Source organism: Heptranchias perlo, unplaced genomic scaffold, assembly GCF_035084215.1.
Source record: "Heptranchias perlo isolate sHepPer1 unplaced genomic scaffold, sHepPer1.hap1 HAP1_SCAFFOLD_115, whole genome shotgun sequence".
Lineage (NCBI taxonomy): Eukaryota > Metazoa > Chordata > Chondrichthyes > Hexanchiformes > Hexanchidae > Heptranchias > Heptranchias perlo.
In genome coordinates this window covers 862,084-882,690 of record NW_027138374.1, presented here as the reverse complement: position 1 = coordinate 882,690, position 20,607 = coordinate 862,084, and positions in this window count along the sequence as shown.

Sequence of the window (20,607 nt, the reverse complement as noted above, 5' to 3'; positions counted from 1 at the left end):
AATCTGAAGCTATTAAAGAAAAAACTTCTCGCTCGCTGAAATATGTTCATTTGCTGAAAATCAACAAAACCACAAAAAGTTCTTGTATTTGAAGATAAAATCTTTTTGCTTTGAAGAAGAATGATCTAGCTGAATGAAATAAGTTCATTCGATCAACACCAACAAAAATTGACAAGAACCACGAAAAGTTCTTGTATTTTAAGATGAAATCTGACGCTATTAATGAAAAAACTTCCAGCTCGCTGAAATATGTTCATTTGCTGAAAATCAACAAAACCACGAAAAGTTCTTGTATTTGAAGATAAAATCTTTTTGCTTTGAAGAAGAAAGATCGAGGTGACTGAAATAAGTTCATCAGATGAAAACCAACAAAAATTGACAAGAACCACGAAAATTTCTTGTATTTCAGGATTAAATCTGACGCTATTGAAGAAAAAACTTCTCGCTCGCTGAAATATGTTCATTTGCTGAAAATCAACAAAACCACGAAAAGTTCTTGTATTTGAAGATAAAATCTTTTTGCTTTGAAGAAGGAAGATCCAGCTGACTGAAATAAGTTGATCAGATGAAAACCAACAAAAATTGACAAGAACCACGAAAAGTTCTTGTATTTTAAGATAAAATCTTGCGCTATTAAAGAAAAAACTTCAAGCTCGCTGAAATATGTTCATTTGCTGAAAATCAACAAAACCACGAAAAGTTCTTTTATTTGAAGATAAAATCTTTTTGCTTTGAAGAAGAAAGATCCAGCTGACTGTAATAAGTTCATCAGATGAAAATCAACAAAAATTGACAAGAACCACGAAAAGTTCTTGTATTTTAAGATAAAATCTGATGCTATTAAAGAAAAAACTTCCAGCTCGCTGAAATATGGTCAATTGCTGAAAATCAACAAAACCACGAAAAGTTCTTGTATTTGAAGATAAAATCTTTTTGCTTTGAAGAAGAAAGATCGAGGTGACTGAAATAAGTTCATTGGATGAAAACCAACAAAAATTGACAAGAACCACGAAAAGTTCTTGTATTTTAAGATAAAATCTTGCGCTATTAAAGAAAAAACTTCAAGCTCGCTGAAATATGTTCATTTGCTGAAAATCAACAAAACCACGAAAAGTTATTTTATTTGAAGATAAAATCTTTTTGCTTTGAAGAAGAAAGATCGAGGTGACTGAAATAAGTTCATTGGATGAAAACCAACAAAAATTGACAAGAACCACGAAAAGTTCTTGTATTTTAAGATAAAATCTTGCGCTATGAAAGAAAAAACTTCTCGCTCGCTGAAATATGTTCATTTGCTGAAAATCAACAAAACCACGAAAAGTTCTTGTATTTGAAGATAAAATCTTTTTGCTTTGAAGAAGAAAGATCTGGCTGACTGAAATAAGTTCATCAGATGAAAACCAACAAAAATTGACAAGAACCACGAAAAGTTCTTGTATTTTAGGATAAAATCTGACGCTATTAAAGAAAAAACTTCTCGCTCGCTGAAATATGTTCATTTGCTGAAAATCAACAAAACCACGAAAAGTTCTTGTATTTGAAGATAAAATCTTTTTGCTTTGAAGAAGAAAGATCCAGGTCACTGAAATAAGTTCATCAGATGAAAACCAACAAAAATTGACAAGAACCACGAAAAGTTCTTGTATTTTAAGATAAAATCTTGCGCTATTAAAGAAAAAACTTCAAGCTCGCTGAAATATGTTCATTTGCTGAAAATCAACAAAACCACGAAAAGTTCTTGTATTTGAAGATAAAATCTTTTTGCTTTGAAGAAGAAAGATCGAGGTGACTGAAATAAGTTCATTCGATGAAAACCAACAAAAATTGACAAGAACCACGAAAAGTTCTTGTATTTTAAGATAAAATCTGAGGCTATTAAAGAAAAAACTTCTCCCTCGCTGAAATATGTTCATTTGCTGAAAATCAACAAAACCACGAAAAGTTCTTGTATTTGAAGATAAAATCTTTTTGCTTTGAAGAAGAAAGATCGAGGTGACTGAAATAAGTTCATTCGATCAACACCAACAAAAATTGACAAGAACCACGAAAAGTTCTTGTATTTTAAGATAAAATCTGAAGCTATTAAAGAAAAAACTTCTCGCTCGCTGAAATATGTTCATTTGCTGAAAATCAACAAAACCACAAAAAGTTCTTGTATTTGAAGATAAAATCTTTTTGCTTTGAAGAAGAATGATCTAGCTGAATGAAATAAGTTCATTCGATCAACACCAACAAAAATTGACAAGAACCACGAAAAGTTCTTGTATTTTAAGATGAAATCTGACGCTATTAATGAAAAAACTTCCAGCTCGCTGAAATATGTTCATTTGCTGAAAATCAACAAAACCACGAAAAGTTCTTGTATTTGAAGATAAAATCTTTTTGCTTTGAAGAAGAAAGATCGAGGTGACTGAAATAAGTTCATCAGATGAAAACCAACAAAAATTGACAAGAACCACGAAAAGTTCTTGTATTTCAGGATTAAATCTGACGCTATTAAAGAAAAAACTTCTCGCTCGCTGAAATATGTTCATTTGCTGAAAATCAACAAAACCACGAAAAGTTCTTGTATTTGAAGATAAAATCTTTTTGCTTTGAAGAAGAAAGATCCAGCTGACTGAAATAAGTTCATTCGATGAAAACCAACAAAAATTGATAAGAACCACGAAAAGTTCTTGTATTTTAAGATAAAATCTGACGCTATTAAAGAAAAACTTCTTGCTCGCTGAAATATGTTCATTTGCTGAAAATCAACAAAACCACGAAAAGTTCTTGTATTTGAAGATAAAATCTTTTTGCTTTGAAGAAGAAAGATCGAGGTGACTGAAATAAGTTCATTCGATGAAAACCAACAAAAATTGACAAGAACCACAAAAAGTTCTTGTATTTTAAGATAAAATCTGAGGCTATTAAAGAAAAAACTTCTCCCTCGCTGAAATACGTTCATTTGCTGAAAATCAACAAAACCACGAAAAGTTCTTGTATTTGAAGATAAAATCTTTTTGCTTTGAAGAAGAAAGATCGAGGTGACTGAAATAAGTTCATTCGATCAACACCAACAAAAATTGACAAGAACCACGAAAAGTTCTTGTATTTTAAGATAAAATCTGAAGCTATTAAAGAAAAAACTTCTCGCTCGCTGAAATATGTTCATTTGCTGAAAATCAACAAAACCACAAAAAGTTCTTGTATTTCAAGATAAAATCTTTTTGCTTTGAAGAAGAATGATCTCGCTGAATGAAATAAGTTCATTCGATCAACACCAACAAAAATTGACAAGAACCACGAAAAGTTCTTGTATTTTAAGATGAAATCTGACGCTATTAATGAAAAAACTTCCAGCTCGCTGAAATATGTTCATTTGCTGAAAATCAACAAAACCACGAAAAGTTCTTGTATTTGAAGATAAAATCTTTTTGCTTTGAAGAAGAAAGATCGAGGTGACTGAAATAAGTTCATCAGATGAAAACCAACAAAAATTGACAAGAACCACGAAAAGTTCTTGTATTTCAGGATTAAATCTGACGCTATTAAAGAAAAAACTTCTCGCTCGCTGAAATATGTTCATTTGCTGAAAATCAACAAAACCACGAAAAGTTCTTGTATTTGAAGATAAAATCTTTTTGCTTTGAAGAAGGAAGATCCAGCTGACTGAAATAAGTTGATCAGATGAAAACCAACAAAAATTGACAAGAACCACGAAAAGTTCTTGTATTTTAAGATAAAATCTTGCGCTATTAAAGAAAAAACTTCAAGCTCGCTGAAATATGTTCATTTGCTGAAAATCAACAAAACCACGAAAAGTTCTTTTATTTGAAGATAAAATCTTTTTGCTTTGAAGAAGAAAGATCCAGCTGACTGTAATAAGTTCATCAGATGAAAATCAACAAAAATTGACAAGAACCACGAAAAGTTCTTGTATTTTAAGATAAAATCTGATGCTATTAAAGAAAAAACTTCCAGCTCGCTGAAATATGGTCATTTGCTGAAAATCAACAAAACCACGAAAAGTTCTTGTATTTGAAGATAAAATCTTTTTGCTTTGAAGAAGAAAGATCGAGGTGACTGAAATAAGTTCATTGGATGAAAACCAACAAAAATTGACAAGAACCACGAAAAGTTCTTGTATTTTAAGATAAAATCTTGCGCTATGAAAGAAAAAGCTTCTCGCTCGCTGAAATATGTTAATTTGCTGAAAATCAACAAAACCACGAAAAGTTCTTGTATTTGAAGATAAAATCTTTTTGCTTTGAAGAAGAATGATCTAGCTGACTGAAATAAGTTCATTCGATCAACACCAACAAAAATTGACAAGAACCACGAAAAGTTCTTGTATTTTAAGATGAAATCTGACGCTATTAATGAAAAAACTTCCAGCTCGCTGAAATATGTTCATTTGCTGAAAATCAACAAAACCACGAAAAGTTCTTGTATTTGAAGATAAAATCTTTTTCCTTTGAAGAAGAAAGATCTCGCTGACTGAAATAAGTTCATCAGATGAAAACTAACAAAAATTGACAAGAACCACGAAAAGTTCTTGTATTTTAAGATAAAATCTGACGCTATTAAAGAAGAAACTTCTCGCTCGCTGAAATATGTTCATTTGCTGAAAATCAACAAAACCACGAAAAGTTCTTGTATTTGAAGATAGAATCTTTTTGCTTTGAAGAATAAAGATCCAGCTGACTGAAATAAGTTCATTCGATGAAAACCAACAAAAATTGATAAGAACCACGAAAAGTTCTTGTATTTTAAGATAAAATCTGACGCTATTAAAGAAAAACTTCTTGCTCGCTGAAATATGTTCATTTGCTGAAAATCAACAAAACCACGAAAAGTTCTTGTATTTGAAGATAAAATCTTTTTGCTTTGAAGAAGAAAGATCTAGCTGACTGAAATAAGTTCATTCGATCAACACCAACAAAAATTGACAAGAACCACGAAAAGTTCTTGTATTTTAAGATAAAATCTGAAGCTATTAAAGAAAAAACTTCTCGCTCGCTGAAATATGTTCATTTGCTGAAAATCAACAAAACCACGAAAAGTTCTTGTATTTGAAGATAAAATCTTTTTGCTTTGAAGAAGAAAGATCCAGCTGACTGAAATAAGTTCATCAGATGAAAACCAACAAAAATTGACAAGAACCACGAAAAGTTCTTGTATTTTAAGATAAAATCTTGCGCTATTAAAGAAAAAACTTCAAGCTCGCTGAAATATGTTCATTTGCTGAAAATCAACAAAACCACGAAAAGTTCTTGTATTTGAAGATAAAATCTTTTTGCTTTGAAGAAGAAAGATCCATCTGACTGAAATAAGTTCATTCGATGAAAACCAACAAAAATTGATAAGAACCACGAAAAGTTCTTGTATTTTAAGATAAAATCTGACGCTATTAAAGAAAAACTTCTTGCTCGCTGAAATATGTTCATTTGCTGAAAATCAACAAAACCACGAAAAGTTCTTGTATTTGAAGATAAAATCTTTTTGCTTTGAAGAAGAAAGATCGAGCTGACTGAAATAAGTTCATTCGATGAAAACCAACAAAAATTGACAAGAACCACGAAAAGTTCTTGTATTTTAAGATAAAATCTGAGGCTATTAAAGAAAAAACTTCCAGCTCGCTGAAATATGTTCATTTGCTGAAAATCAACAAAACCACGAAAAGTTCTTGTATTTGAAGATAAAATCTTTTTGCTTTGAAGAAGAAAGATCTCGCTGACTGAAATAAGTTCAACAGATGAAAACCAACAAAAATTCACAAGAACCACGAAAAGTTCTTGTATTTCAGGATAAAATCTGACGCTATTAAAGAAGAAACTTCTCGCTCGCTGAAATATGTTCATTTGCTGAAAATCAACAAAACCACGAAAAGTTCTTGTATTTGAAGATAGAATCTTTTTGCTTTGAAGAATAAAGATCCAGCTGACTGAAATAAGTTCATTCGATGAAAACCAACAAAAATTGATAAGAACCACGAAAAGTTCTTGTATTTTAAGATAAAATCTGACGCTATTAAAGAAAAACTTCTTGCTCGCTGAAATATGTTCATTTGCTGAAAATCAACAAAACCACGAAAAGTTCTTGTATTTGAAGATAAAATCTTTTTGCTTTGAAGAAGAAAGATCTAGCTGACTGAAATAAGTTCATTCGATCAACACCAACAAAAATTGACAAGAACCACGAAAAGTTCTTGTATTTTAAGATAAAATCTGAAGCTATTAAAGAAGAAACTTCTCGCTCGCTGAAATATGTTCATTTGCTGAAAATCAACAAAACCACGAAAAGTTCTTGTATTTGAAGATAAAATCTTTTTGCTTTGAAGAAGAAAGATCCAGCTGACTGAAATAAGTTCATCAGATGAAAACCAACAAAAATTGACAAGAACCACGAAAAGTTCTTGTATTTTAAGATAAAATCTTGCGCTATTAAAGAAAAAACTTCAAGCTCGCTGAAATATGTTCATTTGCTGAAAATCAACAAAACCACGAAAAGTTCTTGTATTTGAAGATAAAATCTTTTTGCTTTGAAGAAGAAAGATCCATCTGACTGAAATAAGTTCATTCGATGAAAACCAACAAAAATTGATAAGAACCACGAAAAGTTCTTGTATTTTAAGATAAAATCTGACGCTATTAAAGAAAAACTTCTTGCTCGCTGAAATATGTTCATTTGCTGAAAATCAACAAAACCACGAAAAGTTCTTGTATTTGAAGATAAAATCTTTTTGCTTTGAAGAAGAAAGATCGAGGTGACTGAAATAAGTTCATTCGATGAAAACCAACAAAAATTGACAAGAACCACGAAAAGTTCTTGTATTTTAAGATAAAATCTGAGGCTATTAAAGAAAAAACTTCTCCCTCGCTGAAATATGTTCATTTGCTGAAAATCAACAAAACCACGAAAAGTTCTTGTATTTGAAGATAAAATCTTTTTGCTTTGAAGAAGAAAGATCTAGCTGACTGAAATAAGTTCATTCGATCAACACCAACAAAAATTGACAAGAACCACGAAAAGTTCTTGTATTTTAAGATGAAATCTGACGCTATTAATGAAAAAACTTCCAGCTCGCTGAAATATGTTCATTTGCTGAAAATCAACAAAACCACGAAAAGTTCTTGTATTTGAAGATAAAATCTTTTTGCTTTGAAGAAGAAAGATCGAGGTGACTGAAATAAGTTCATCAGATGAAAACCAACAAAAATTGACAAGAACCACGAAAAGTTCTTGTATTTTAAGATAAAATCTTGCGCTATTAAAGAAAAAACTTCCAGCTCGCTGAAATATGGTCATTTGCTGAAAATCAACAAAACCACGAAAAGTTCTTGTATTTGAAGATAAAATCTTTTTGCTTTGAAGAAGATCGAGGTGACTGAAATGAGTTCATTAGATGAAAACCAACAAAAATTGACAAGAACCACGAAAAGTTCTTGTATTTTAAGATAAAATCTGAGGCTCTTAAAGAAAAAACTTCCAGCTTGCTGAAATATGTTCATTTGCTGAAAATCAACAAAACCACGAAAAGTTCTTGTATTTGAAGATAAAATCTTTTTGCTTTGAAGAAGAAAGATCTCGCTGACTGAAATAAGTTCAACAGATGAAAACCAACAAAAATTGACAAGAACCACGAAAAGTTCTTGTATTTCAGGATAAAATCTGACGCTATTAATGAAAAAACTTCCAGCTCGCTGAAATATGTTCATTTGCTGAAAATCAACAAAACCACGAAAAGTTCTTTTATTTGAAGATAAAATCTTTTTGCTTTGAAGAAGAAAGATCCAGCTGACTGAAATAAGTTCATCAGATGAAAATCAACAAAAATTGACAAGAACCACGAAAAGTTCTTGTATTTTAAGATAAAATCTGATGCTATTAAAGAAAAAACTTCTAGCTCGCTGAAATATGGTCATTTGCTGAAAATCAACAAAACCACGAAAAGTTCTTGTATTTGAAGATAAAATCTTTTTGCTTTGAAGAAAAAAGATCGAGGTGACTGAAATAAGTTCATTGGATGAAAACCAACAAAAATTGACAAGAACCACGAAAAGTTCTTGTATTTTAAGATAAAATCTTGCGCTATGAAAGAAAAAGCTTCTCGCTCGCTGAAATATGTTCATTTGCTGAAAATCAACAAAACCACGAAAAGTTCTTGTATTTGAAGATAAAATCATTTTGCTTTGAAGGAGAAAGATCCAGCTGACTGAAATAAGTTCATCAGATGAAAACCGACAAAAATTGACAAGAACCACGAAAAGTTCTTGTATTTTAGGATAAAATCTGATGCTATTAAAGAAAAAACTTCTCGCTCGCTGAAATATGTTCATTTGCTGAAAATCAACAAAACCACGAAAAGTTCTTGTATTTGAAGATAAAATCTTTTTGCTTTGAAGATGAAAGATCTGGCTGACTGAAATAATTTCATTGGATGAAAACCTACAAAAATTGACAAGAACCACGAAAAGTTCTTGTATTTTAAGATAAAATGTGAGGCTATCAAAGAAAAAACTTCAAGCTCGCTGAAATATGTTCATTTGCTGAAAACCAACAAAACCACGAAAAGTTCTTGTATTTGAAAATAAAATCTTTTTGCTTTGAAGAAGAATGATCCAGCTGACTGAAATAAGTTCCTTCGATCAACACCAACAAAAATTGACAAGAACCACGAAAAGTTCTTGTATTTTAAGATAAAATCTGACGCTATTAAAGAAAAAACTTCCAGCTCGCTGAAATATGTTCATTTGCTGAAAATCAACAAAACCACGAAAAGTTCTTGTATTTGAAGATAAAATCTTTTTACTTTGAAGAAGAAAGATCCAGCTGACTGAAATAAGTTCATCAGATGAAAATCAACAAAAATTGACAAGAACCACGAAAAGTTCTTGTATTTTAAGATAAAATCTGACGCTATTAAAGAAAAAACTTACAGCTCGCTGAAATATGTTCATTTGCTGAAAATCAACAAAACCACGAAAAGTTCTTGTATTTGAAGATAAAATCTTTTTGCTTTGAAGAAGAAAGATCCAGCTGACTGAAATAAGTTCATCAGATGAAAATCAACAGAAATTGACAAGAACCACGAAAAGTTCTTGTATTTTAAGATAAAATCTGACGCTATTAAAGAAAAAACTTCTCGTTCGCTGAAATATGTTCATTTGCTGAAAATCAACAAAACCACGAAAAGTTCTTGTATTTGAAGATAAAATCTTTTTGCTTTGAAGAAGAAAGATCTGGCTGACTGAAATAAGTTCATTGGATGAAAAACAACAAAAATTGACAAGAACCACGAAAGGTTCTTGTGTTTTAAGATGAAATCTGACGCGATTAAAGAAAAAACTTCTCGTTCGCTGAAATATGTTAATTTGCTGAAAATCAACAAAACCACAAAAAGTTCTTGTATTTGAAGATAAAATCATTTTGCTTTGAAGAAGAAAGATCCAGCTGACTGAAATAAGTTCATTAGATGAAAACCAACAAAAATTGACAAGAACCACGAAAGTTCTTGTATTGAGGATAAAATCTGACGCTATTAAAGAAAAAACTGCTCGCTCGCTGAAATATGTTCATTTGCTGAAAACCAACAAAACCACGAAAAGTTCTTGTATTTGAAGATAAAATCTTTTTGCTTTGAAGAAGAAAGATCGAGGTGACTGAAATAAGTTCATTAGATGAAAACCAACAAAAATTGACAAGAACCACGAAAAGTTCTTGTATTTTAAGATAAAATCTGACGCTATTAAAGAAAAAACTTCTCGTTCGCTGAAATATGTTCATTTGCTGAAAATCAACAAAACCACGAAAAGTTCTTGTATTTGAAGATAAAATCTTTTTGCTTTGAAGAAGAAAGATCCAGCTGACTGAAATAAGTTCATTGGATGAAAACCAACAAAAATTGACAAGAACCACGAAAGTTCTTGTATTTTAGGATAAAATCTGACGCTATTAAAGAAAAAACTTCTCGCTCGCTGAAATATGTTCATTTGCTGAAAACCAACAAAACCACGAAAAGTTCTTGTATTTGAAGATAAAATCTTTTTGCTTTGAAGAAGAAAGATCGAGGTGACTGAAATAAGTTCATTCGATGAAAATCAACAAAAATTGACAAGAACCACGAAAAGTTCTTGTATTTTAAGATAAAATCTGACGCTATTAAAGAAAAAACTTACAGCTCGCTGAAATATGTTCATTTGCTGAAAATCAACAAAACCACGAAAAGTTCTTGTATTTGAAGATAAAATCTTTTTGCTTTGAAGAAGAAAGATCCAGCTGACTGAAATAAGTTCATCAGATGAAAACCGACAAAAATTGACAAGAACCACGAAAAGTTCTTGTATTTTAGGATAAAATCTGATGCTATTAAAGAAAAAACTTCTCGTTCGCTGAAATATGTTCATTTGCTGAAAATCAACAAAACCACAAAAAGTTCTTGTATTTGAAGATAAAATCTTTTTGCTTTGAAGAAGAAAGATCTGGGTGACTGAAATAAGTTCATTGGATGAAAAACAACAAAAATTGACAAGAACCACGAAAGGTTCTTGTGTTTTAAGATGAAATCTGACGCGATTAAAGAAAAAACTTCTCGTTCGCTGAAATATGTTAATTTGCTGAAAATCAACAAAACCACAAAAAGTTCTTGTATTTGAAGATAAAATCATTTTGCTTTGAAGAAGAAAGATCCAGCTGACTGAAATAAGTTCATTAGATGAAAACCAACAAAAATTGACAAGAACCACGAAAGTTCTTGTATTTAGGATAAAATCTGACGCTATTAAAGAAAAAACTGCTCGCTCGCTGAAATATGTTCATTTGCTGAAAACCAACAAAACCACGAAAAGTTCTTGTATTTGAAGATAAAATCTTTTTGCTTTGAAGAAGAAAGATCGAGGTGACTGAAATAAGTTCATTAGATGAAAACCAACAAAAATTGACAAGAACCACGAAAAGTTCTTGTATTTTAAGATAAAATCTGACGCTATTAAAGAAAAAACTTCTCGTTCGCTGAAATATGTTCATTTGCTGAAAATCAACAAAACCACGAAAAGTTCTTGTATTTGAAGATAAAATCTTTTTGCTTTGAAGAAGAAAGATCCAGCTGACTGAAATAAATCAATGGATGAAAACCAACAAAAATTGACAAGAACCACGAAAGTTCTTGTATTTTAGGATAAAATCTGACGCTATTAAAGAAAAAACTTCTCGCTCGCTGAAATATGTTCATTTGCTGAAAACCAACAAAACCACGAAAAGTTCTTGTATTTGAAGATAAAATCTTTTTGCTTTGAAGAAGAAAGATCGAGGTGACTGAAATAAGTTCATTCGATGAAAATCAACAAAAATTGACAAGAACCACGAAAAGTTCTTGTATTTTAAGATAAAATCTGACGCTATTAAAGAAAAAACTTACAGCTCGCTGAAATATGTTCATTTGCTGAAAATCAACAAAACCACGAAAAGTTCTTGTATTTGAAGATAAAATCTTTTTGCTTTGAAGAAGAAAGATCCAGCTGACTGAAATAAGTTCATCAGATGAAAACCGACAAAAATTGACAAGAACCACGAAAAGTTCTTGTATTTTAAGATAAAATCTGACGCTATTAAAGAAAAAACTTCTGGCTCGCTGAAATATGGTCATTTGCTGAAAATCAACAAAACCACGAAAAGTTCTTGTATTTGAAGATAAAATCTTTTTGCTTTGAAGAAGAAAGATCCAGCTGACTGAAATAAGTTCATCAGATGAAAACCGACAAAAATTGACAAGAACCACGAAAGGTTCTTGTGTTTTAAGATGAAATCTGACGCGATTAAAGAAAAAACTTCTCGTTCGCTGAAATATGTTAATTTGCTGAAAATCAACAAAACCACAAAAAGTTCTTGTATTTGAAGATAAAATCATTTTGCTTTGAAGAAGAAAGATCCAGCTGACTGAAATAAGTTCATTAGATGAAAACCAACAAAAATTGACAAGAACCACGAAAGTTCTTGTATTTAGGATAAAATCTGACGCTATTAAAGAAAAAACTGCTCGCTCGCTGAAATATGTTCATTTGCTGAAAACCAACAAAACCACGAAAAGTTCTTGTATTTGAAGATAAAATCTTTTTGCTTTGAAGAAGAAAGATCGAGGTGACTGAAATAAGTTCATTAGATGAAAACCAACAAAAATTGACAAGAACCACGAAAAGTTCTTGTATTTTAAGATAAAATCTGACGCTATTAAAGAAAAAACTTCTCGCTCGCTGAAATATGTTCATTTGCTGAAAACCAACAAAACCACGAAAAGTTCTTGTATTTGAAGATAAAATCTTTTTGCTTTGAAGAAGAAAGATCGAGGTGACTGAAATAAGTTCATTCGATGAAAATCAACAAAAATTGACAAGAACCACGAAAAGTTCTTGTATTTTAAGATAAAATCTGACGCTATTAAAGAAAAAACTTACAGCTCGCTGAAATATGTTCATTTGCTGAAAATCAACAAAACCACGAAAAGTTCTTGTATTTGAAGATAAAATCTTTTTGCTTTGAAGAAGAAAGATCCAGCTGACTGAAATAAGTTCATCAGATGAAAACCGACAAAAATTGACAAGAACCACGAAAAGTTCTTGTATTTTGAGATAAAATCTGACGCTATTAAAGAAAAAACTTCTGGCTCGCTGAAATATGGTCATTTGCTGAAAATCAACAAAACCACGAAAAGTTCTTGTATTTGAAGATAAAATCTTTTTGCTTTGAAGATGAAAGATCTAGCTGACTGAAATAATTTCATTGGATGAAAACCTACAAAAATTGACAAGAACCACGAAAAGTTCTTGTATTTTAAGATAAAATGTGAGGCTATCAAAGAAAAAACTTCAAGCTCGCTGAAATATGTTCATTTGCTGAAAACCAACAAAACCACGAAAAGTTCTTGTATTTGAAGATAAAATCTTTTTGCTTTGAAGAAGAAAGATCCAGCTGACTGAAATAAGTTCCTTCGATCAACACCAACAAAAATTGACAAGAACCACGAAAAGTTCTTGTATTTTAAGATAAAATCTGACGCTATTAAAGAAAAAACTTCCAGCTCGCTGAAATATGTTCATTTGCTGAAAATCAACAAAACCACGAAAAGTTCTTGTATTTGAAGATAAAATCTTTTTGCTTTGAAGAAGAAAGATCCAGCTGACTGAAATAAGTTCATCAGATGAAAATCAACAAAAATTGACAAGAACCACGAAAAGTTCTTGTATTTTAAGATAAAATCTGACGCTATTAAAGAAAAAAGTTACAGCTCGCTGAAATATGTTCATTTGCTGAAAATCAACAAAACCACGAAAAGTTCTTGTATTTGAAGATAAAATCTTTTTGCTTTGAAGAAGAAAGATCCAGCTGACTGAAATAAGTTCATCAGATGAAAATCAACAGAAATTGACAAGAACCACGAAAAGTTCTTGTATTTTAAGATAAAATCTGACGCTATTAAAGAAAAAACTTCTCGTTCGCTGAAATATGTTCATTTGCTGAAAATCAACAAAACCACGAAAAGTTCTTGTATTTGAAGATAAAATCTTTTTGCTTTGAAGAAAGATCTGGGTGACTGAAATAAGTTCATTGGATGAAAAACAACAAAAATTGACAAGAACCACGAAAAGTTCTTGTGTTTTAAGATAAAATCTGACGCTATTGAAGAAAAAACTTCTCGTTCGCTGAAATATGTTAATTTGCTGAAAATCAACAAAACCACAAAAAGTTCTTGTATTTGAAGATAAAATCATTTTGCTTTGAAGAAGAAAGATCCAGCTGACTGAAATAAGTTCATTAGATGAAAAGCAACAAAAATTGACAAGAACCACGAAAAGTTCTTGTATTTTAAGATAAAATCTGACGCTATTAAAGAAAAAACTTCTCGTTCGCTGAAATATGTTCATTTGCTGAAAATCAACAAAACCACGAAAAGTTCTTGTATTTGAAGATAAAATCTTTTTGCTTTGAAGAAGAAAGATCCAGCTGACTGAAATAAGTTCAATGGATGAAAACCAACAAAAATTGACAAGAACCACGAAAGTTCTTGTATTTTAGGATAAAATCTGACGCTATTAAAGAAAAAACTTCTCGCTCGCTGAAATATGTTCATTTGCTGAAAACCAACAAAACCACGAAAAGTTCTTGTATTTGAAGATAAAATATTTTTGCTTTGAAGAAGAATGATCGAGGTGACTGAAATAAGTTCATTCGATGAAAATCAACAAAAATTGAGAAGAACCACGAAAAGTTCTTGTATTTTAAGATAAAATCTGACGCTATTAAAGAAAAAACTTCTCGTTCGCTGAAATATGTTAATTTGCTGAAAATCAACAAAACCACAAAAAGTTCTTGTATTTGAAGATGAAATCATTTTGCTTTGATGAAGAAAGATCCAGCTGACTGAAATAAGTTCATTGGATGAAAACCAACAAAAATTGACAAGAACCACGAAAAGTTCCTGTATTTTAAGATAAAATCTGACGCGATTAAAGAAAAAACTTCTCGTTCGCTGAAATATGTTCATTTGCTGAAAATCAACAAAACCACGAAAAGTTCTTGTATTTGAAGATAAAATCATTTTGCTTTGAAGAAGAAAGATCCAGCTGACTGAAATAAATCAATGGATGAAAACCAACAAAAATTGACAAGAACCACGAAAGTTCTTGTATTTTAGGATAAAATCTGACGCTATTAAAGAAAAAACTTCTCGCTCGCTGAAATATGTTCATTTGCTGAAAACCAACAAAACCACGAAAAGTTCTTGTATTTGAAGATAAAATCTTTTTGCTTTGAAGAAGAAAGATCGAGGTGACTGAAATAAGTTCATTCGATGAAAATCAACAAAAATTGACAAGAACCACGAAAAGTTCTTGTATTTTAAGATAAAATCTGACGCTATTAAAGAAAAAACTTACAGCTCGCTGAAATATGTTCATTTGCTGAAAATCAACAAAACCACGAAAAGTTCTTGTATTTGAAGATAAAATCTTTTTGCTTTGAAGAAGAAAGATCCAGCTGACTGAAATAAGTTCATCAGATGAAAACCGACAAAAATTGACAAGAACCACGAAAAGTTCTTGTATTTTAAGATAAAATCTGACGCTATTAAAGAAAAAACTTCTGGCTCGCTGAAATATGGTCATTTGCTGAAAATCAACAAAACCACGAAAAGTTCTTGTATTTGAAGATAAAATCTTTTTGCTTTGAAGAAGAAAGATCCAGCTGACTGAAATAAGTTCATCAGATGAAAACCGACAAAAATTGACAAGAACCACGAAAGGTTCTTGTGTTTTAAGATGAAATCTGACGCGATTAAAGAAAAAACTTCTCGTTCGCTGAAATATGTTAATTTGCTGAAAATCAACAAAACCACAAAAAGTTCTTGTATTTGAAGATAAAATCATTTTGCTTTGAAGAAGAAAGATCCAGCTGACTGAAATAAGTTCATTAGATGAAAACCAACAAAAATTGACAAGAACCACGAAAGTTCTTGTATTTAGGATAAAATCTGACGCTATTAAAGAAAAAACTGCTCGCTCGCTGAAATATGTTCATTTGCTGAAAACCAACAAAACCACGAAAAGTTCTTGTATTTGAAGATAAAATCTTTTTGCTTTGAAGAAGAAAGATCGAGGTGACTGAAATAAGTTCATTAGATGAAAACCAACAAAAATTGACAAGAACCACGAAAAGTTCTTGTATTTTAAGATAAAATCTGACGCTATTAAAGAAAAAACTTCTCGTTCGCTGAAATATGTTCATTTGCTGAAAATCAACAAAACCACGAAAAGTTCTTGTATTTGAAGATAAAATCTTTTTGCTTTGAAGAAGAAAGATCCAGCTGACTGAAATAAATCAATGGATGAAAACCAACAAAAATTGACAAGAACCACGAAAGTTCTTGTATTTTAGGATAAAATCTGACGCTATTAAAGAAAAAACTTCTCGCTCGCTGAAATATGTTCATTTGCTGAAAACCAACAAAACCACGAAAAGTTCTTGTATTTGAAGATAAAATCTTTTTGCTTTGAAGAAGAAAGATCGAGGTGACTGAAATAAGTTCATTCGATGAAAATCAACAAAAATTGACAAGAACCACGAAAAGTTCTTGTATTTTAAGATAAAATCTGACGCTATTAAAGAAAAAACTTACAGCTCGCTGAAATATGTTCATTTGCTGAAAATCAACAAAACCACGAAAAGTTCTTGTATTTGAAGATAAAATCTTTTTGCTTTGAAGAAGAAAGATCCAGCTGACTGAAATAAGTTCATCAGATGAAAACCGACAAAAATTGACAAGAACCACGAAAAGTTCTTGTATTTTGAGATAAAATCTGACGCTATTAAAGAAAAAACTTCTGGCTCGCTGAAATATGGTCATTTGCTGAAAATCAACAAAACCACGAAAAGTTCTTGTATTTGAAGATAAAATCTTTTTGCTTTGAAGATGAAAGATCTAGCTGACTGAAATAATTTCATTGGATGAAAACCTACAAAAATTGACAAGAACCACGAAAAGTTCTTGTATTTTAAGATAAAATGTGAGGCTATCAAAGAAAAAACTTCAAGCTCGCTGAAATATGTTCATTTGCTGAAAACCAACAAAACCACGAAAAGTTCTTGTATTTGAAGATAAAATCTTTTTGCTTTGAAGAAGAAAGATCCAGCTGACTGAAATAAGTTCCTTCGATCAACACCAACAAAAATTGACAAGAACCACGAAAAGTTCTTGTATTTTAAGATAAAATCTGACGCTATTAAAGAAAAAACTTCCAGCTCGCTGAAATATGTTCATTTGCTGAAAATCAACAAAACCACGAAAAGTTCTTGTATTTGAAGATAAAATCTTTTTGCTTTGAAGAAGAAAGATCCAGCTGACTGAAATAAGTTCATCAGATGAAAATCAACAAAAATTGACAAGAACCACGAAAAGTTCTTGTATTTTAAGATAAAATCTGACGCTATTAAAGAAAAAAGTTACAGCTCGCTGAAATATGTTCATTTGCTGAAAATCAACAAAACCACGAAAAGTTCTTGTATTTGAAGATAAAATCTTTTTGCTTTGAAGAAGAAAGATCCAGCTGACTGAAATAAGTTCATCAGATGAAAATCAACAGAAATTGACAAGAACCACGAAAAGTTCTTGTATTTTAAGATAAAATCTGACGCTATTAAAGAAAAAACTTCTCGTTCGCTGAAATATGTTCATTTGCTGAAAATCAACAAAACCACGAAAAGTTCTTGTATTTGAAGATAAAATCTTTTTGCTTTGAAGAAAGATCTGGGTGACTGAAATAAGTTCATTGGATGAAAAACAACAAAAATTGACAAGAACCACGAAAAGTTCTTGTGTTTTAAGATAAAATCTGACGCTATTGAAGAAAAAACTTCTCGTTCGCTGAAATATGTTAATTTGCTGAAAATCAACAAAACCACAAAAAGTTCTTGTATTTGAAGATAAAATCATTTTGCTTTGAAGAAGAAAGATCCAGCTGACTGAAATAAGTTCATTAGATGAAAAGCAACAAAAATTGACAAGAACCACGAAAAGTTCTTGTATTTTAAGATAAAATCTGACGCTATTAAAGAAAAAACTTCTCGTTCGCTGAAATATGTTCATTTGCTGAAAATCAACAAAACCACGAAAAGTTCTTGTATTTGAAGATAAAATCTTTTTGCTTTGAAGAAGAAAGATCCAGCTGACTGAAATAAGTTCAATGGATGAAAACCAACAAAAATTGACAAGAACCACGAAAGTTCTTGTATTTTAGGATAAAATCTGACGCTATTAAAGAAAAAACTTCTCGCTCGCTGAAATATGTTCATTTGCTGAAAACCAACAAAACCACGAAAAGTTCTTGTATTTGAAGATAAAATATTTTTGCTTTGAAGAAGAATGATCGAGGTGACTGAAATAAGTTCATTCGATGAAAATCAACAAAAATTGAGAAGAACCACGAAAAGTTCTTGTATTTTAAGATAAAATCTGACGCTATTAAAGAAAAAACTTCTCGTTCGCTGAAATATGTTCATTTGCTGAAAATCAACAAAACCACGAAAAGTTCTTGCATTTGAAGATAAAATCTTTTTGCTTTGAAGATGAAAGATCTGGGTGACTGAAATAAGTTCATTGGATGAAAAACAACAAAAATTGACAAGAACCACGAAAAGTTCTTGTATTTTAAGATGAAATCTGACGCTATTAAAGAAAAAACTTCTCGTTCGCTGAAATATGTTAATTTGCTGAAAATCAACAAAACCACAAAAAGTTCTTGTATTTGAAGATGAAATCATTTTGCTTTGATGAAGAAAGATCCAGCTGACTGAAATAAGTTCATTGGATGAAAACCAACAAAAATTGACAAGAACCACGAAAAGTTCCTCTATTTTAAGATAAAATCTGACGCGATTAAAGAAAAAACTTCTCGTTCGCTGAAATATGTTCATTTGCTGAAAATCAACAAAACCACGAAAAGTTCTTGTATTTGAAGATAGAATCTGTTTGCTTTGAAGAAGAAAGATCCAGGTGGCTGAAATAAGTTCATTGGATGAAAACCAACAAAAATTGACAAGAACCACGAAAAGTTCTTGTGTTTTAAGATAAAATCTGACGCTATTGAAGAAAAAACTTCTCGTTCGCTGAAATATGTTAATTTGCTGAAAATCAACAAAACCACGAAAAGTTCTTGTATTTGAAGATAAAATCTTTTTGCTTTGAAGAAGAAAGATCCAGCTGACTGAAATAAGTTCATTAGATGAAAAGCAACAAAAATTGACAAGAACCACGAAAAGTTCTTGTATTTTAAGATAAAATCTGACGCTATTAAAGAAAAAACTTCTCGTTCGCTGAAATATGTTCATTTGCTGAAAATCAACAAAACCACGAAAAGTTCTTGTATTTGAAGATAAAATCTTTTTGCTTTGAAGAAGAAAGATCCAGCTGACTGAAATAAGTTCAATGGATGAAAACCAACAAAAATTGACAAGAACCACGAAAGTTCTTGTATTTTAGGATAAAATCTGACGCTATTAAAGAAAAAACTTCTCGCTCGCTGAAATATGTTCATTTGCTGAAAACCAACAAAACCACGAAAAGTTCTTGTATTTGAAGATAAAATATTTTTGCTTTGAAGAAGAATGATCGAGGTGACTGAAATAAGTTCATTCGATGAAAATCAACAAAAATTGAGAAGAACCACGAAAAGTTCTTGTATTTTAAGATAAAATCTGACGCTATTAAAGAAAAAACTTCTCGTTCGCTGAAATATGTTCATTTGCTGAAAATCAACAAAACCACGAAAAGTTCTTGCATTTGAAGATAAAATCTTTTTGCTTTGAAGATGAAAGATCTGGGTGACTGAAATAAGTTCATTGGATGAAAAACAACAAAAATTGACAAGAACCACGAAAAGTTCTTGTATTTTAAGATGAAATCTGACGCTATTAAAGAAAAAACTTCTCGTTCGCTGAAATATGTTAATTTGCTGAAAATCAACAAAACCACAAAAAGTTCTTGTATTTGAAGATAAAATCATTTTGCTTTGATGAAGAAAGATCCAGCTGACTGAAATAAGTTCATTGGATGAAAACCAACAAAAATTGACAAGAACCACGAAAAGTTCCTGTATTTTAAGATAAAATCTGACGCGATTAAAGAAAAAACTTCTCGTTCGCTGAAATATGTTCATTTGCTGAAAATCAACAAAACCACGAAAAGTTCTTGTATTTGAAGATAAAATCTTTTTGCTTTGAAGAAGAAAGATCCAGCTGACTGAAATAAGTTCATTGGATGAAAACCAACAAAAATTGACAAGAACCACGAAAAGTTCTTGTATTTGAAGATAAAATCTTTTTGCTTTGAAGAAGACAGATCGAGGTGACTGAAATAAGTTCATCAGATGAAAATCAACAAAAATTGACAAGAACCACGAAAAGTTCTTGTATTTTAAGATAAAATCTGACGCTATTAAAGAAAATATTTCTCGCTCGCTGAAATATGTTCATTTGCTGAAAACCAACAAAACCACGAAAAGTTCTTGTATTTGAAGATAAAATCTTTTTGCTTTGAAGAAGAAAGATCGAGGTGACTGAAATAAGTTCATTCGATGAAAATCAACAAAAATTGACAAGAACCACGAAAAGTTCTTGTATTTTCAGATAAAATCTGACGCTATTAAAGAAAAAACTTCTCGCTCGCTGAAATATGTTCATTTGCTGAAAACCAACAAAACCACGAAAAGTTCTTGTATTTGAAGATAAAATCTTTTTGCTTTGAAGAAGAAAGATCGAGGTGACTGAAATAAGTTCATTCGATGAAAATCAACAAAAATTGACAAGAACCACGAAAAGTTCTTGTATTTTAAGATAAAATCTGACGCTATGAAAGAAAAAACTTCTCGCTCGCTGAAATATGTTCATTTGCTGAAAATCAACAAAACCACGAAAAGTTCTTGTATTTGAAGATAAAATCTTTTTGCTTTGAAGAAGAAAGATCCAGCTGACTGAAATAAGTTCATTGGATGAAAACCAACAAAAATTGACAAGAACCACGAAAGTTCTTGTATTTTAGGATAAAATCTGACGCTATTCAAGAAAAAACTTCTCGCTCGCTGA